This window comes from Amblyomma mixtum, chromosome 9 (assembly GCF_055824585.1).
Source record: "Amblyomma mixtum isolate Tamu chromosome 9, ASM5582458v1, whole genome shotgun sequence".
Classification (NCBI taxonomy): Eukaryota; Metazoa; Arthropoda; class Arachnida; order Ixodida; family Ixodidae; genus Amblyomma; species Amblyomma mixtum.
This window is the reverse complement of record NC_143020.1, coordinates 67,124,218-67,136,754: the sequence shown is the minus strand read 5'-3', so window position 1 is coordinate 67,136,754 and position 12,537 is coordinate 67,124,218.

Below are 12,537 nucleotides of genomic sequence, written 5' to 3'. Positions count from 1 at the left end.
CGGTACTCACCTACGGTGCAGAAACGTGGAGGATAACAAAGAGAGTTCAGCTTAAGTTAAGAACAACGCAGCGAGCTATGGAAAGGAAAATGATAAGTGTAACGTTAAGAGATCGGAAGAGGGCGGAGTGGGTGAGGGAACAAACGTGGGTTAATGACATCTTAGTTGAAATCAAGAGGAAGAAATGAGCTTGGGCAGGGCATGTAATGCGAAGGCAAGATAATCGCTGGTCCTTAACGGTAACGGAGTGGAGTCCAAGAGAAAGGAAACGTAACAGGGGACGGCAGAAAGTTAGGTGGGCGGATGCGATTAAGAAGTTTGCGGGCATACAGTTGCGGCAACTGACAAAGGACAGGGTTAATTGGAGAGACATGGGAGAGGCCTTTGCCCTGCAGTGGGTGTAGTCAGGCTGATGATGATGATGATGATCAATTAGTCAACTTTGAAGAGCAAAAAAAAAACTGCAGACTAGGTCACGCGACTCTAAACAACCCTCATTTGGTTTCAGACGGCTAGGACACCCCGTGTTTTTTAAAAGCTTGTTTACATTTAGCTGGGACACCTGGTATACTCACCACCAGTTTTCGTGAAATTCGTTCCAAATTTGTGGCGCAACATTTTGTCGTAAAACATTTCAGGTGGTGTCGTACGATTCCTCGATTCGTATATCTTAGATGTGCCTGTGAAGCTAGAGGCCAGCTTGAGGCAAGGATACGAACGTTGACATGTGCACGTTCGTATAAAGATTGTGATACAACCGTTCGTCTTTTTTATTTATTATTTATTCAAGGACTACTGGAGCGCCCGAAGGCATAGTTACAGGGGTGATGTACAAGGAAATGAAGCATTACAAGTGCCATAGTCAGATGATGGTACTATTCGAAGGACACATGGAACAGCCATAAAAACATCAAAAACACGCAAACACAGACGTACATTTAATTGTGGAATCTTAGCATAAAATCAGTTTATGAAATGAAACACTTCAACTTTTCTGAAGTCAACGATGTTTTTAGGCAGTTTGTTCCACAGATATGTCATGTGAAAAAAAATTCTGAATTCTTATAAGCGTTACTTTGACAACTGCATTCTTGTATCTTAAAAGCGTGGCCACAACGTGCAGATTCAAAATGTGGCAGGAGAACACAGAGCTTTATCAATCCGAGTTTTATCGAACTAGATGGGTAGAACATTTATAATTCACTGCACAGGTGCCTAGTACTAAGAAGTTCCCAACCAAAAGATGTTTCATGGCTCAAACGCTGTTTTGAAAATTGTTGTTACTGGCGACAGAACGAGCTGCACGGCACTGTACGCCTCCTAAAAGACCTAATAATGCAACCATACACGTATCCCACTCATCACTGGCATATTCAAGAACGGGTCTAATGTGTTTCAGGTGGAGCAGTTATTCTACACTTGCTGGGGCCTCCGGATAGTGACCATCCCATTCCCCTATATCCTTTCCTGGATCCCCCCAAAAGCCTATACCACCCCCCCCCCCCTGCTCTCTCGACATCCACCTACACGACCCCCTCGCTCATATCCGTCTCCAATGCCCGGAGGATCCTGCACCGCGGAGCCTGGAGTACCTGACCGGCTGGGCGGAATGGGAGACCTTGTTGCGCTCTGCGGACACGAACACGAAGAAGGCTGCGACGGACCGGGCCGCTGATGTCACGGACCATCACGGACGTCTCTGTACATTGCGGCAGTGCGGAGCCCTGGTGGGGATTACGTGTACTAACACCCTGTTCCTCCTTCCGGGTGGTGTCACACGAGTGTGTGTGTGTGTGGGGGGGGGGGGGCGGGGTCTGACATCGGCCAGCGGAAACGCCGCACAGCCTCATGCTTCCACTCTCCCACATGTAAGCAATCATAAGTGCATGACCAATCTTTTTTTTCAATTTCCATTCCAGTGGGCCTGCCGGTGTTTGGATTCGAACACTGCGCCTCTCAAAACACAGCAAGATGCCAAAGATACTGTAGCAATGAGGCAAGTCATTCAAGATCCAGTCAAAATCGCAGCGAAGCACAGAAAAGAAGTGGACAATGATTTCAAATTCGGTGACAAAACGAGAATGGTAAGGACAGACAAGTTAAGTCACAGCCAAGAAGCCTGTGCAATACGTCCAGCATCAAGCGGAAGATTCACGAAATATTTCTCCGAGCAGTGCCACTCTTTGAGGAAGCCTTCTTTCGCCCTCCTCTCACAGCATCTGGCGGCAGCAGCTCCCACTTGACGTGGAGGTTGTCGTTAGCAACGTAGCCCCGAGTGATGAGGTTGTCCAGGTTAAGCCATTCGCCATCTATGTAAGCACTTGCGTTTTGCGATTCTTGGGGCCTTTCAAACCACTTGCCGTAACTCCCCATAACTTGGAAGCCCGCTCTTGAGCAGTCCTTGGGATGCACAACGCTTAGGCTCATTTTATGCCGGAACGGCCATGGAACAAGGTCGTCCATATCCCCCTTGTATAGAGCCAAGACCACAAAAAGATTCTCAGATCCGCCAACTTTTCTGAGGCAGATTCCGGGGCACAGGCAATATCCACGCAGATACACCAGATTGTGGTCATACTTTTCAACGCCTTCGTGAAGCGCCTCTTCTCTAAGTGCATTCACGCCTGGTACAATAAAGTTGCCGACCGTTACTTGCAGGTGCGTATATCTCAATCCTTCTGTGATTCTCTCGAGTGTCGTCTCGCTATATTCTTTCAGTTCGGCGTTAAACGAAGCAGCGATGCTTTTCATATGTTCTCGAGTAGAGTTTGTAACATAAACCAGTGCGTCTGTGAGCGTTACACTCCCAGGAAGATTATTTACTGTATCAAGCTCAGCTGTCAAACCATTCTGTTCGTCTTCATTACGGACGTTCAGCTCACGAAGAAATTTACTTGAAACCTCTCCATTTGGCTCGGTTTTAGGGGTCAGTTAATCTTTCATTGTTTCTTTGAACTTATTTATGCCTTGTGAAATTTCGCTGAAGCTATCACTGTGCGTGCGAATGTCAACAGCTATTTGTTCTACGCATCGTCTAATTTCTACTACCTGGTGGTGAAATGCTACTGGGAAAGAAGGGAGAATTGGTTTTTCCTCCTTGTTGCCTGTCCCTACTTGGTCTTCGGATTCAACTGCTTTCCTTCGCGTAGAGCAGTCTGATGTCAGATGAGAGCACACGTCCACGCAAAGAACCTTGGCTGAACACATGGGACAAGTAACCGAGTGGTGTCCGCATTCGGTGTGAAAATGGCGGGAGATATCCGAAGCAGACGTCACAGTCTCTCAGCCACTCGCTTTGTTCCAGCAAGTCACCTGCAGGGATAATGGAAACGGTGTGTACAAAGCAATTATATCTGCTGCTCTATGAACTAATCTGTGGTGCTCTCGAAGTTTTGAGCTATCTTAAGGTGGGTTTTTAGCAGCATTTAAAGCACTACGACAGCAGGAGGAGACAGGAAATCGCACCTGTGCAATCGGTGTGCACTCGGAGTGCACTCGGAGCGTCGTGTGCTGAACAAAGGAGATGCTCATTCATATCGTCTCGTCAGAGCTTCGCAAGGAATTGCAGCAGCGGGTTCGTTGAGGCTGACAAGGCATTGCATTCGCCAGCCTTGTGCGCAAGATTATACTAACGAAAAAAGAGAATATTTCCTAACTTTTGCCTTTCGCGAAAATGGAAAGTTGGTACTAGATTTCCAAGCACTATGACATTACAAAACTAATTTCTAGATAGTCTTTTATGCACGTGGACGAAACCTGTCAATGCACACCATCCCTAAGGTTAGAATAATTCTGGCGGCTTCCAACAGAAACATGAACATCGAAGCACTGAGTAGGCTGCATTGAGCATCCAACTTCCAGAAAATTCCACGCCCCTGGTTTAGTTTCAGCGACTGCATAGTGGCTGATAAATCGTCTCGATCGCTGGAACTCTCATCAGGTGTAACAGTTGTGCCCTTTTCCGACGTTTAGAAGTTTCATGCAGTAGAATGAGGGGGGTGACCAGGCGTGAGCTACGCGGGCCACAAATGAATTACCTGGCATTGCGTGTTTTCGTAAAAAAACAAACAACCCCTGATACCTAATTGCCCAAACTCGAATAAACCATGCGACGCTGAGCGAACAAAACCGAATTTTGATTGCCGTGTTTTGGCTTCACTACAGCCAGAACACGTAATTCACAGCATCGCGTGCGTTTAAACTGCTCGGCTCTCACACTTTTCAACGAGAGAATTCATCTCCTCTGCACACTCAGACTTTTATCCACTGGACACGAGCAGCGGCCGTGCAAAGCTTTCTGTGTGCAACGATGAGAATTGGAAACGAGAATAAGAAAAAAAAATGTCAGTCGATTTCGGTAATTAGGTCAAATGCTGATATGTGAGCTAGCGTGACGTGTTTCGGGGCTGCGCCTCTCTGCTAGGTTAAGGTGGTTGTTGACGTGTGTGTTCTTTCATGAAAAAGTAAAAGAAGCACATGGAAACACCTTCCACAGCACCTGCCTTCTGAAACTGTGCCACTGCTCACCTTCCCGCCGGCTACACATTGGCAATTAAGCCCCCAGTGGCGCAGTGGCACAGGGCAGGTGCTCTGGAAGGTGCTGCCATCGGTTGGGCTTGTATTGTTTTGGTTGCGTTGCGCCCCAAGTTCCTCTTCCCGAGCAGACTCTCATGAATAAAAGGGCTACCGCCTGACACGGTTGGCGGGTTGCCCACCACCAGGTATGCAGGCGAGCAACCTGCCAAAAAACCGACTTCAAACAAGCAGAGAGATAGACAAACAAACAACGCCTATATGCGGGGAATGGCCACTAAATGAGCTAGAGCACTAAAACATGCGAGCTCGATGCCTCTTAATCATATCAGCTCACCTCTCTTCTCAGCAGCTGGTCGGCAGGGAATTCCTTCCAGTCGTCGTCTCCATCCTGGCACTCGTAGCCGTCGAGTGGACAGACGTGCAGGCTGTCCTGGCCGCATCGCTCGTAGCAAGATTCGCACAGCACGTGCATGCAGGGAAGCCAAGCGGTGACCTTTCGCGCGAGGCCACAGGTGCTGCAAACCCGGTTTGGTGGTATAGGCTTGACGAAGTTGAGCGGCTTCCAGTCGAGTTCCGGAGAGAACCCAACGAATGTGCACCGAAAACTTGCAGCATCCATTGCTGTTCAGAGGCGCTCACTGCAAAGATCCATTCAAGAAATGCTTTTTTTTTCGGTACATGAAGCGCTGTTTTATCGTTCTTTTCTTTATCAAGAGTGGACATGGCGTTAATTGCACCCACTCTGCAGTCTCTTGTCGATCGTTTTACAGAGTCTGCGCGAGTGATGTACACAATCTTTCTGTAAGGCTGCCAGCGCATGCGATTTCGTTGAGAGATAATTCTCACGCTGCGACGTTGAAACTTCGCCTTGGAAAGCAGTGTTTGTTTATTAAAAACGAAAAATACGCTACTGATGTTTGAGTTGACCGGCTCGGTCAGTGCTTTGCTTGGTCATAGACACCGGGACCAGTATTCAATGGAAGCCGAACTCAAAAATGTCTGCGATTGCTCGGCGCTCTTGGTACAAGTTGACCGCAACTTCTACTGAGAGCGCAGTGCAATTTTGTCGCATTCTGCGGTCTGGGATCAACGCATCGACGTCAAGCATATCGAGGCCCTTGAATCCAATCACTGCCCATTCGTGCGACAGATATAGGAACCCCATGATATAGAAAACACACCCGCAAACACACAGCGGTCTCAAGGCTGCTTTCTATATGCTTACTGACATTCGTACACGGTTTTCGTGGCGCCTCAAAGTCCGGCCTTCATTGCCCCGTGCACACTCGTTCATCGCCCCTCAAAGTAATTGCTTCGGTCCGGAATCGGATGGACATGCTCAGTATGCTGACGTTGCACTGAAACTTCCGAAGGCTGCTTCCTCCAGGCCCCGCGCCTTTTCATGCTTAATGATGATAACATGTCCACCAATTAGACCCTCTTCTGGTTATTAGTATAGCAGCAGTGCATGAGGTCTACGATGGAAGCTAAGGGCAGCGGCAGACTTCAAAACAAACTACTGATCACGCTCACGCACGTATACATAGGCGTAGGTGACACGGCCGTGTGGGATTTCATGTGTTATGTCCTGTCATGGAGCGTAATACAAAAATCTGTCGCAGCGCGAAAAAAACAGGGACAAGAAGAGAAAACAAACACGACAGGGCTCGTCCTGTCGTGTTTGTTCTCTCTTCTTGTCCCTGTTTCATTCGCGCTGCGACAGATTTTTGTATTATGCATCAACATCAACTAGCCCAAACTTCAGTACTCCTTCACATCATGCAGCGTACACGCAAGCTTCGAGTTATCCTCAAAAGTATGCGAGCAGCAGTCGCAGCAGTCGCAGTTGCAATTTGGAATTCAACGCCACATCTGAGTGAAAAAAACGGCACGCACATTTATCATCTAACGGCGCACTGAGCTATCGGTTATCGCATGCTTTTGACTAAGTACGCAGTAATTATGAACGCAGACAAACCTTGTGATTAACTCTGTGATTAACAGTCTCTATGATCGTGAATCGCTTCCTGCGGGTAGCAAGCTGAAATTAGTTAGGGTACGATCCGCCTCAGTGGAGTCCGCCGCCTGCCGGCCACAGCTGTGGGCAGGGGATGCGCACATATCTTTGATGAACGGCGGTAGGACGCTTTGTGCCAGAAGAACCTTTCTCGCGTGCCGGGGCTTCACATACTGCGTGTATGATGACCCGTGCTGGGAAACATTTTTCTTTATTGAGCCAAATGAGAGGTGATGGCGCATGCGTGTGGTACTCCTCAGATATTTTTTAGCATTTATTAAAGTATATCGGCCTTTTCACTGCTCTGAAGACAAGCAAGACCACGAGCTCGCATCACGCTTCATATAGCTATTAAGAGTATGCGTGCGCGTGTATGCTTGACCGACCAGTAAAAATAATGAAACAGGCCTTTTGCAATTCCTTACCGGCCGCAGCCTGCACAAAGTAGCCGTTTAAACGACTGAAGTAAGAAGGAAACCGCGTCACCGGCCACCTAACGAGCCCAACAGAGCGTCAATGCTTTTGAGAGCTCGTGCTTTTTGCTGCGTACAATGACCACGCGCAGCTTGGGTGCACGGAATGCGATGCGAATGATTCAGAACCCGTGCTTGCGTCTTAAGGTTCTCTCCGTCGTCTGGTGTGGCTCGTTGGCTCCTTGGCCAAGCTGCATTGCTCATGTTTGGAACGTAAGTGACCATTGACGGCGATATAGTGCTCCTCGAGAAAGCGCATAAATACGTATCCAGCCACAATTCTATCAATCTAAGAGTGGCGGAGCAATAAGTACTTCGCTTTGACGCTGTTTCGCACACGCAGAGGCATTGTTCTCCGTGAGAACGGCATATTTGCTACTTCGTGATGAGAGTATGGGCTTCGTGAGTATGGGCTGACTAAGTATTCCACTTTTATGGGTCTTTCACAATTATTTGAGCCGCAACGTACAGAAGACTATCAAAACAAAATCGGCAGTGGCTTAGCTCAGCTAGGTCCGGATATACGTAGCGAAAGCAATGTCGTGTAATGACATTTCAGTAGAGACACGCCGTCGTTGTCGTTCAGCTGAGCTTGAACGTCTTTGCGAGACGTTCTTCGGGCGTCTCGGCCACCCGCTCAGCCTTTCTCTCCTCGGTTTCACGCGGTCGGCCGGCCTTGTACCATGGGACAACTTCTGGATCGGAAGACTCAATTCCACGCAGTCTTTACTGCTGCCGTGAAGAGCACGACCGCTCTCCTTCTCCCACGGTGGGCGTCTGAGGATTGAGGGCATCGCTTCCGGCTTGTATCCCAGCTACGCGGTGCGACCCTGCGCATGCGCAGTGAACCAGAGCGCCTGCGTCGCCACGGCTGCCATAGTACTGGCTGCCATGGTAACGGCGCATGCGCAGTAGTGGCCCTTGGCAGGCAGCACAAAATGCGCTCCTGCTAGGCTAGTGTAGCTTTCGCTACAAAAAAAAAAGTGTTAATAGGTTGAATGTGGCTGCACAAAGGTTAGAAGTCATTGTAAGCTGGACAGATTCATTCGTGATGATGACACTTTTTAGTGGTGTATGTGCGCCGGCATCGCCGTATTCGCGTAGGTGTCGCACTGCGTCTGGTGTGGCACCTTGACGTTGCGCACAGCGTTCAGATCCGCCCTCAGGTACGCATTTTAGCATCACAAGGCTCGGTTTGCATAATAGGGACATGAACGAACTTGTTCAGTAGCCATTCCAGCACAAACCAAGGCGGAGAGTTACTGATCCCAAAAGAGGCGACGAACGCATGCATGAATTTAGAGCTTTTAATTCTGGTAAATATATTTATAACATGCCCACACTGTCAAGCCGTTTCTAATGTATGTGTATTACTCGTCGCCTGGCCTCTCTCGGAACACTTTCATTATTAATGATTGTTGAAATAGAATTCCTTCTGTGCCAGTACTATTAGTTCAGTGCTGTAGACCTTAACGCATTAATTCCTTGAGGCTTCTCTCACTGTCACTGGCGTTAACTCGGCTCCTTCTGCTGCTGTGTATTCGCGCCTGCCTAACAGAAATAAATACATGTTGATGTGTAACATTGGTTGTATTTTCACACTCGGTCGCGGCGGTAGAATTTCGATGGAGGCGAAATTCATGAGGGCCGTGTACTGTGCGACGTCAGTGCGCCTTAAACAACCCCAGGTGGTCTAAACTTCTGGAGCCCTTCACTACGGCGTGCATCCCTTATAGCCTGCGTCGCTTTGAGACGAGAAATCCCATAAACCACAAACCACGTTTCACAAATCCACCTTGTTTTAGGGGCTTCGAACCCGGTTGACGAAAAAAGGGGAGTTCCGCCCTTGTACTGATAAAGGTGCAGGTTTCACCCAGCTATTTCAGAAAAAAAAAAACGAAGGTGTCTAGAAACTTTCTAGACCGGAATGTTCAAGCGCCACAGGTAAGACTGTGGTCTGCGGGGCATTTTATCTCCTTCTACAATCATGTCTTCCACACTGTCAGTGAAACCAGTTAGCGCAAGAAACGGGACGACAGAAAGAGGTCACACCACGAGCGCTCGTGGTGTGTCCTCTCTCTGTCGTCCCGTTTCCTGCGCTGGCTGTTTGCATGGATAACCAACAGGCCCACATTCACGCGTTCACGTTGTCAGCGTTGAAGCTGTGACAGGCAGCAAGCCCGGGACTATGCTATGAAGATATTTCTCTCACAACATGAGTCAGGCAGGTTCCTTCCTCCGTTCTATCTTCCTTCTTCTCCCGAGTCAGCCAGACAATATCGGAGATTGCAGATTACTAATTGCCGAAATCATTCCCAAATATTTGGTTTGGTTTGTTGGTTTATTGGGGTTTAACGTCCCAAAGCAACTCAGGCTATGAGAGACGCCGTAGTGAAGGGCTCCGGAAATTTCGACCACCTGGGGTTCTTTAACGTGCACTGACGTCGCACAGTACACGGGCCTCTAGAATTTCACCTTCGTCGAAATTCGGCCGCCGCGGCCGGGATCGAACCGGCGTCTTTCGGGTCAGCAGCCGAGCACCGTAACTACTGAGCCACCGCGGTCGGCATTCCCAAATATTTAGTATGGGGGTGACAACTTTGCCGTCAGGGCACGGTGTGCAGAAGTTTTCTTCCGTCGTGGTATCTGCTTCCTGCAGCATCCTCCGGCCCTTTTTCTGCTCCGCATACCCCGGGCCGTATCCTCGTCATCAGCGGACTCGTAGTTGCTCTGTCCATTCGTCCACCTTTAAGCTCTTGCTGCCCGCCGCCTCCGCAGACGCATCCTTCGCAACAGGAAACCAACGGGCTCTGCCGGTTATTGGAAACGTGGTGCTGTTTTGCAAAGTTGCCCAACTTGGGACACGGACTGGTGGTGCGAAGGAGCTTCGGAGAAGCGACGGACTAACAGTCGCGTTTCGCCCACTTGGTAAACGGCTGCTCCAGTCAGGCTGTGGCTCCTGGTTCGAACCTTGGACTAGGGAGGGCATTTTTCTTTACCAATGAAGTTTTTTTGCGTTTGTTTCCTTTCCTTTGTCGTCATATTGCAGCGCTTGGGTGGATGGCGATGAGCGATTACTCCCTGATTAGTAGGATACGAACTGTGACCGCGTTGTCGCCTGTTGCATAGCTGGTTGCGTCTTTCTACAAGGTCACATCCCTAATCAAAGCTTCGAGCTCCACTTTGAGCCTGCGTGTTTTTAAATGACTTTCATTTCTTCTTTTTCCTTACTGCGAAGAATTTTCTTACGTTCTCGCTTATAAGCGACATTTCAATCATTTATGATCGATGCCAAATGCTTCTGGAGGGAATGTCGCATTCGTCAAGGTCACGTGCCAAGGTGGACTGCAGCAACCCTCGCAAGCCACATACCGGGCTCGTTATGTATTCTGTCATGGTTAAATGAATATAGAACGAGTCGAATTAAACGTTAAGCTCAAAGGGAGGTAACCTAAGTTCAAAAATGCCAGTGGTTCAACCCTGTTGAACCCAGTTTCACACAGCGAAAGCTAGAAGCAGCTGGCCGCATTGCTCCAAGACGTAGTTCACTATGCGTGCGATCCTCAGCGCGCTCTCCTTCATCCATAGCGCGCAGCTGTCGCTATATATACTCAATACTTGGCGTCACAACTGTGAGTTGAATCAGGGGCCACAACTTGATTACCACGTGGCTTTCTTGAAGCCTCTGCGCACTACTTGAAAGGTGATAATTCCATGTCAAAGTTCAAGCTCAAAGTTCAACTTAAAAGTATAAGATCAAATATCATGGTGAAAGATCAAAGGTTGATGTCAAAGGTCGCGGTAAAAGTTGGAGGTCAATGTTCAAGGTGAAAGGTGGCCCACTAAGCGGACCATGCGTGGTTAGGTATACGTGCATAGCAACACTAGCCATGACTTAACTCGAGGTCGTTTCAACGCCATTCGGTGGCTCACTGAGACATATATAGCTATAGTAGAAGCTATAGCAGTGTAGCTTTCGCTACATAACTTAACATCGGTGTAGCTGGTCTGAAAATTGCAAGGCCCCGAAAACTGCTGTCATGAATGCATATGGTCCACGCCGGCATGTCGTTTTAAGCAGCTAGTATTGCTTTACTTTAGTGCTCGCCGTTTACCAGTCTCTCTGTCTGAAAAACTTTATTATTGTTTTACGAATTGGAAAAACAGCGCAATGAAAGACGACACAAGAGAAGGACAAAACACCAGCGCTGGTGTTTTGTCCTTCTCTTGTGTCGTCTTTCATTGCGCTTTTTTTCCAATTCGGAAAACATGTACCAACCAGCCCGTTTTTGCCCTCTTCTGGAATTTATTATCGTTACATACTTGAGGTATCCCGGAAATGGCCACCTCTCACAAGCACTAGTTGCGCTCTTGAGTACAGGAGCCCATTGGCGACGGCTGCGGCTCGGGCGCGCTCGACCAGGGCCTTCTCGCTCACCAGGTCGGAGCAGCCGAGCAGGGCTGCCTCCCAGTCCTGCCGGGTGGGGTTGGGTTTTGGGACGAAGTTCGGAGTTGAATGACATGCCCATACCATGTAGAAGATGTCCGAATACTTATTCGCACAGTACGGACACTTTCCTGTACATGCGGGACCAATATTGCTTTAGAACTGCCGGGCACAGCAGTGTTTTCGTGTAAAGACGGAGGAGTTTGCGTTCCTCCGTCATTGCAAGGCCCTTTCAGGGCTTAGGATAAATTGCATGGCCGGATTGGCATAATTCAGTAATTTGTCGAAAAGTGAATGCCGGATTGGGTTCAGGATCAGTTTCGCAAGGATCTAAAGGCTTTGCCCGGAGAGTGAGCGTGCGGTCGGCGGCATCTTCCGTTTCATTGCCTTTGAGGCCCATCTGAGCAGGAGCCCATACTATCGTTCGAGACGCGGGGGCCTCGTGGTAGTCGCTATATTTAAGGATGCGATACGCAAAGAAAGGAATGTATCCCTCTTGAATATTTCTGCAGGCCCCTCTAGAGTCGGTAATGATGACTCGCGAGTCCTGATATGCGGCGTCTAGCGCAGTGGTGACCTCCTCCGCATGTGTTATGTCTTGAGCCCGGAACGATAGGCCGTTCACCACGACGTTTTGGTGGATGACTGCGGCCATGTACCACCCCCCATGGTGAGGGCCGGAGGCGTCCACGTAGAGGATTCCGCGTTTCTTTCTCTGGTGGTGGGTCAGTGCCTCGGTCCGCGCAAGGCACCTGCCACTGTGGTCGTCACGTGTCATGTTGGCTGGAAGAGGACGCACGTGCAGGGTGTTTCTGGAGACTTCGGGGATGCGTACGCGCTCTTCCGTCAGTGTTGGGTGGTGGATGTGTAGTCGGGTGTAATCGGTTCACCCAGTTCGAGTCGGCGAGTTGTGCCGCGTACTCTGCCGCTCATTGGGTGACCTCGGCCATGGAGTTACGATGCCTTTACCATGCGTTTACAATGCCTTTGCTTTCTAGTCATTTCACGCCAAAGGTTCCAGATATTGCGCTGAACCATCTACGATTTGTTAAAAAAATCACGAA